The sequence below is a fragment of the Dipodomys spectabilis genome, unplaced genomic scaffold (genome assembly GCF_019054845.1).
Source record: "Dipodomys spectabilis isolate Male_0828 unplaced genomic scaffold, ASM1905484v1 ptg000227l, whole genome shotgun sequence".
NCBI lineage: Eukaryota > Metazoa > Chordata > Mammalia > Rodentia > Heteromyidae > Dipodomys > Dipodomys spectabilis.
Window position 1 is genome coordinate 4,734,992 of NW_024870904.1, and position 7,509 is coordinate 4,742,500.

A 7,509-nucleotide genomic window follows, 5' to 3' on the forward strand; every position below is an offset into this window, starting at 1 on the left:
TCTGCCCCACCTCCACCCTCCAAAAAACAAAAACAACCCAGGACTTTCAAAGAAAATATCCTCCTTGGTGACTACAATTCCCACAATGCTCGGTGCCACCCTGCTACATACCTGGGAACAAGGGTGGTCTTGTGCATTGGGACTTTTCTCTCCCTGCTGTGGGAGTTAAGCTCAGTTTCTTCTTGAAAACCACTGTTTCCTCTTGAAATACATAAGACCAACCAGAAAATGGATATATATGGGGAGAATTGGATACATTGGCTTTTTGATTCTTAGTTCTAATAATGAAATTGAGGTTATGAGACTGTGTTGCTTATACCTTTCTGTTTATTCAATGCCTGCGTTCTGCTGAATGTAAATTATATCTCTGTTTTTTTTTTTTTCCTTTTTGCTTTAGTTTATTTTTTTTTAACTTAATTTTATTTGTGAACATACTGTACAGAGCTTTATATCTCTGTTTTATCTTAAATTTTTTTAATATATTCCCTCCTACTTTACAAAGATATTGCCGGGCGCTGGTGGCTCAAGCCTGTAATCCTAGCTACTCAGGAGGCTGAGATCTGAGGATCCCTGTTCAAAGCCAGCCCACCCAGGAGAGACCATGAGACTCCTATCTCTAATAAACCACTAGAAAACCGGGAATGGTGCTGTAGCTCAAGTGGTAGAGTGCTCGCCTTGAGCTGAAGATCTGAGGGAGTAGCGCCCAGGCCCAGAGTTCAAGCCCCACAACCGCCAAAAAAAAAAAAAAAAAAGGTATTCACAACCATAAACTTATACCTGTGTCATTTCCCATTGCCGTAATGAAAACACTGGCATACAATAGTGAGATTGTTAGGTAAGTATGCAGCATAATACTTCTGGTGATTTGTTTTTTCAAAATCTAACAATGAATTTTCCAGAAACTCCCCAATTCTATCTATTAAATCAAATGAATTTTTGTTTTTGTCTGAATTTTGCAGGCATCAGAGAATTCACACAGAAGAGAAGGCTTATGAATTCAAGAAATGTAGAAGGTTTTTCAGACAGAAGTCACACTTCACTTTGCATCATAGAGCACACAGGAGAGAAATTTTATGAATGTAACAAGTATGGAAAGTCTTTAAACCATTAAGTCCAACCTTCGTGTTCATCAGAGAACATACATAGGACTATCAGGAATGTAAAAAGGCTTTTAACTGGAATGCACAACTTCCTTTTCTTTAGAGAACACATAGAGGAGAGAAACCTTATGAAAGCCACAAACATGTAAAATCCTTCAAGCAGAGGTCACAGGTTTGCAGCCATAATAGAATTCCCACAGGTGAGTAACCTTAGGAATGTAACAAATTTTGAAATTCCTTCTTCTGGAATTCAGATTTCAACAGACATAAGAGAGTTCACACAGGAGAGAAACCTTATGAATTTAACAAATATAGAAGCCACTTTAGACTGAAATGAGAGCTTACTTTGCATCAGAGAACAAACACAGTTGAGAAACCTTATGAATGTAAGAAATGGATAAGTCCTTCACCCTGAATTAACACCTCCACTCACCGATGAGGATTCACACACCTGAGAAACCTTAGGAATGTAACAAATGTGGGAAGTCTCACCTGGAAGATAACTCATTTTGCATCAGACAAACCAAACAGCATAGAAGCCTTATGAATAGAGCAAATGTCAAGTCTTTCACCCAGGAGGCACAGCTCAAGGTTCTTCAATGAACATCCACAAGAGAGACATCTTCTCAATGAAACAAATGTGGAAAAATTTCAAGAAGTCATACTTCAGATTGCATCAGAAAACACACAGAGGAGAGAAAACTTCTTTCACCAAGAAGGCATGGCTCAGAGTTAATAGAAAACACACAGAAGATAAACCTTGCAAAGATTACTAATGTAGAAAGTCTTTCTCCTGGAAGTTGTACCTCAGTGTTCAAAGAACCGACTCAGAAAGGAAAAACAGAAACTAAAGTATATAACAAATGTGCAACGATTTTTGTTTCTTTGGCTGAACTCAGAGCCTAGTTACTGTCCCTGAGCTCTTTCCTCAAGTTTACTGCTCTACCACTTTAAGTCATAGCGCCACTTCTGGCTTTCACTGTTCATTTCATTCTGAGGAATCAAACCCAGGGCTTCATTCATGGTAGGCAAGCACTCTACCACTAGTCCTAATTCCTATCCCTGCAATGACTTTTAAACCGGAGTCAGTCCTCAATGTATCTGAGAACATAAACAGGAGAGAATTTCTGAGTATAATAAATGTAGACAAGGGCTGGGAAGGTGGCTCAGGGGTGGAGCACTTGCCTTACATGCATGAGGCCCTGGGTTCAAATCCTCAGCACCACATAAGCAAAAAGAAAAAGCCGGAAGTGTCACTGTGGCTCAAGTGGTAGAGTGCTAGCCTTGAGCTGAAGAGCTGAGAGACAGTGCCCAGGCCCAGAGTTCAGGCCCCAGGACTGGACCCAAAAAAAAAAAACAAACAAAAATAAAATAAAATAAAATAAATGTAGACAAATGTTTAACCAGAAGTCACACATTAGGATGTCAGAGACAGAAGACATGGCAGAATCTCTATAATTGTAAGCCATAGAGGAAGCCCTTCAACCAGAAGTCAAACATCAACAAGCATTTGAGCACTCCCATGGGAAAGAAACCCAATGCAGGAAAGCTTTCATCAAAAATATTTGTACATCAGGCTGGGCTCAGGGTACAGTGCTTGCCTTGCATGCATGAGGCCCTGGGTTTGATTCCTCAGCACCACATAAACAGAACAAGCTGGAAGTGGTACTGTAGCTCAAGTGATAGAGCACTATGCTTGAGCTGAAGGGCACAGGGACAGGGCCCAGGCCCAGAATTCAAGCCCCATGACCAAAAAAAATCTATATATTATACAGAGAAACCCTTCATGGCAGAGGAAAGGAGGTGTAATGGAAAGTATTGTTTACTCTTGGTCACTCACTGAGCCAATATTTTGCATGGTCTCACATTGTTGATTAGTGATGATATAACTGATTACTATCCAAAGTATTTAGAAATAAGTGAGGGGCATAACATCGTGGCTTCACAAGTAAAAAAGAGAATGAAGTTGTTGACTAGTGTCTTTGATAGTAAGAAATGGTTTGTCAATGAAAATTTATAAATTCCTCTCAGTTCTAAGTACTCCTGGCCTTTTGGAGTGGACTCAGATCATCTGTAAGGTGGTTTAAGGAGAGATATGTGGGAAAGACTGTCTAGATTTGAGAAAAGGATATGAGAACATCAATTTTTCTACTGTTCTAGAGACTCCCATCTTATGTGTGGTTCATTCATTATGAAGTGACTATTTCCAGTTCGGGTATTGACTGGAAGACCTGATGGAAGAAACCACTCTTTCATTATTATAAAATGTGCACAGTAATAAAAACTGCCTCATCACCTTTTGTCCCCAAGTTAGTTCATGAAACAGTCAGAGAACATGGAAGGACACATTTGCTGATACATTTTCTTTGCGTGTGCATACAACAAGTCTTACAGCTTGAACTCAGAGACTAGGCACTTTCCTTTTTTTTATCAGGCTTGGGGCTTGAACTCTGGGCCTGAGCACTGTCCATGAGCTCTTCAGCTCAAGACTAGTGCTCAACCACTTGAGTCACCTCAACATTTCTGGTTTTCTGAGTTGTTTATTGGAGATAAGAGTCTCACAAACTTTTCCTGCCTGGGCTGGCTTTGAACCGTGATCCTCAGATCTCAGCCTGCTGAGTAGCTAGGATTACAGGCCTGACACACCAGCCCCAAGCAACACTTTCCTTAATCATTTTTTCTCAAGGCTAATAATACTCTACCACTTGAGCCGTAGCTGCACTTCCACTTTCTTTGATGCTAAAGACAAGAGTCATAAGCATTTGGTTTTGGAATAGTAACCCCTAAAGGACTTCAGTGCTTACTTTATATTTAATTAATCACTAGCAATGAGCCACTTGTGATTGATTCACTCTTAGCCCATTTTGTTGTTCTGCTGAGTGAGTTATAATGAAACACCAGTGTCCTGGATGTGTTTTCTCACTTTTCTAGAGGCTGAAACTTAGTTCTCAGGAGGATGAACATCTCTCTACCACCACTACTATTCCTTTCTCCAGCTCCCTTTTGATCATTGTACCACAACACAATTTAGACATGGTAGCAGCATAAAAATGTAATGTAAACCATTAGAAATATGTTAGAAATAAAGTGCACAAGCTAGCTAGAAGATGGTTATAGAAATCCATGGACTGGGAGACACAAACAGATAGAAGTATGATTGTGCCTAGATATTCGATAGGTAAAATACAGGTAAAAAGTGATCCTCATCATTTTGTATTCCATAGATAGGGAAGTACATTATTTTCTAGTACAACCAAATGCTGATGGATCACCCCTGTAATCCTAGCTACTCTTGAGGCTGAGATCTAAGGATCACAGTTCAAAGTTAGCTTGGGCAGGGAAATCTGTGAGACTCATATGTCAATCACCAGACAAACTGAAGTGGTGCTGTGGCTCAAGTGGTGGAGTGCTCACCTTGATCTGAGCGGCTCTGGAACAGCTTAGAACCTTTAGTTTAAGCCCAGGACCAGCACAAAAGCAAACAAAAATCCATTACTAAATACCACAAATAAAAAAGTGAATGTAATAATATTTAAAGGTGCTGGCCACAAGTGTCTCATGGTGGTAAACCTGAGATCTAAGAATTGAGCTTTCATCCAGCGATTTCAGAATTGTCAATGAAACTCTTATCTATAATTAATCATCTAAAAATCCAGAAGTAGAAATAGTGATAGAGCCTTAAGATAAAATGGTCAGGGATAGCACCCAATGAGATCAGTACTAATATTGGTACATTTTAATGTGATATGTGGAAATAAGTGCCAGTTTTAACAAGTGGGTGGAATTTTGCAAAAATGCACACATGCTTATGTACTATCACCCATATATATATATATATATATATATATATATATATATATATATATGTATGTATATATAAAATCTTCACAAAATTTTTTTAAGATTGCAAAAACAGGGAAGGGGAAAAACAAATCGTTTAAATAGGGATACAGGTGGACCCATTGCAACAATGAGATGTACAAGTCGTTATGTCGAAAATGAACTTTACAGCTTTGGTGTAGTTGGTGGTGGGTGGTGGTCGGGAGGATTGGGTGGTAGGCCGGGTGGAGGATGGGAAGGGATCGGAAAGGGAAATGAAGGAGGAGGCTACAATGCTTGATAAGGAATGTACTCATTATCTTGCCCATGTAATTATAAGCCCTCTGTACAGTATTTTCATAATAAAAAATGCAAAAACAACAGAAACATAGAATAAGTTCTCCAGTGGATGTAGGGAGTGTGAGCAGACAGGGTAAAGGAGGTGAATATGGTTAAATAAAAGTGTGTGTGTGTGTGTGTGTGTGTGTGTGTGTGTGTGTTGTTTTTGTCAATGAAACTTGCTGACATTGTTTTTTTTTGCTTTCATTTGCACATTTGTTGTTGCTGTTGCTCTTGCTCTTGTTTGACATTCCTGGGGCTAGAACTCAGGGCTTGAGAACTGTTCCTGAATTTCATTATGCTGAAGGCTAGCACTCTACTACTTGAGCTACAACACCAGTGCTTCTAGGGGTGTTTGGAGGTTGTTGTTGTTTATTAGGTACTGAGATATCAAACCCAGTGCTCCATGCATGCTAGGCAAGCACTTTATCACTAAGCCACATTGCCAGCCCCAACCACATGTTTTAAGAAAGGGGGGAAGTGCTGGGAGCGTGGCTCAGCCGTAGAGTGCTTGCCTTGCATACCTGAGGCACTGGGTTCAATTCCTCCATGCCACATCAGCAAAAAATTCAATATAACCAATTAAATGGCAGAAAACTAGAAGGGACATTGTGGCTGAATGTGGTAGCATGCTAGCCTTTAGTGAAAAGCTGAGGGAATATGCCAGGCCCTCCTGAGTTTAAACCCCACAGCCAACAATTAAAAGGAAAGAGAAACAATCCCAAACAAACTAAAACCTAGTTACTTACTCATTGCCTTTGTTCCTCTCTTTTTCTTTCTATTTGTAACTGAATACTTCCTGTCATTCAATTTTCTACTCTCTTCCTTTTACTTTGGGGGATTGAACCTTGGGACTTGCACATGGAAGGTAGATACTACATACCAACCTATTCTTTCTTTATTTAACATAAAAAGTCTGCTTATAGGACAGGGACAGTGGCTAAGTGGTACAGTGCTTGCATCGCATGAATAAGGAGCTGGGTTCCATTCCTCAGGTCCACATACACAGAAAAAGCCATAAGTGGTGCTGTGGCTCAAGTGGTACAGTGCTACCCTTGAGCAAAAGCAGCTCAGGAACAGCACCTGACCCCTGAGTTCAAGCATGAGGACCAGCAAAACAAAAAGTCTGCTCAATTAAATTAGTCAATGCTTCCTCTGCAATTTGAAAGACAAACTTACAAGTGACATAAGTTCACTTTCAATAGTATTGTCCTCCTTTCCAGAGAGTTCAGGAGCCGCATACAGAAGAGACCCTATGCTTCTGCTGTCACTTATAAACTAGCTGTTGTACAACAGTAAACATCAACAGAAACATTTCTACCCTTATTATTTTGAACACAATGGGATTTGTAAGGGTAGGTAAAAATAAGTGAAGGAAACCCTTCCTTTTCACCTATTTGTTGTGATAGTAATGGATCTATTTTGCTGTGCACTCAAGTCCCACACTTGTCATTTGGGATCTCTCTGAACTACTTTTCAATTTCTTTTTTTCTTAGGACACACACATTCACACACATCCTGAAGAATTTTTACTAGTTCATCTAACAATGTTTTACTACCAATTCTTCTTGTCCACAAGCAATTGTATCATCTACATAGGACAAGACTATTACATTAGGCCACTGACTGCTCTGACAGGTCCCTGTGTCAACAGTCACCCTGCAGGAAACACGTGTGCAACTTGGCTCATGCTGCAGGTGCCATGCTGTGCTTGTGTCAGACTGATAGGTAGCACATACCTTGCTCTGGGTTTCTCACTCCTGTCCCAATGGGCTTGCCAGGTTTGCCTGTTGCATGAAGACTTTGGCACTGCCCTCCTCTCCTCAGCTGGCTCCTTACCAAACTTTTCTTTCCTGTACCTTCCATTTTGAGTTCTGGCATAGACCATGAGCCCAACCAACTTCCATCACATCAGATGAAGTCTCCACATCAAACGTTTGGTAACAAACATTTAAGTTAGAATGCACATATAACGTTTTGGCTGGGTTTTGCTCAGATCCCATATACAAGTGAGGCAAAGATGGTTGGCTGTGGATGCTCCAGGTAGTCATCTACTCAAAGTACTGAGACCTCTATAACAGGGACTTCATACAAGGGTGTAAGTGATCCAGAAAAATGAAAGAGAATCTTAAAAGAACTTCTCAATTCATTGAGTGATCAGAAAAAAATGTACACTTAATGTTAATGTACACTTGATGTTCAGTACCCTCTGTGCTCAGTATCCCAGCTTCTTTCCCTTCCAGTCACTCTG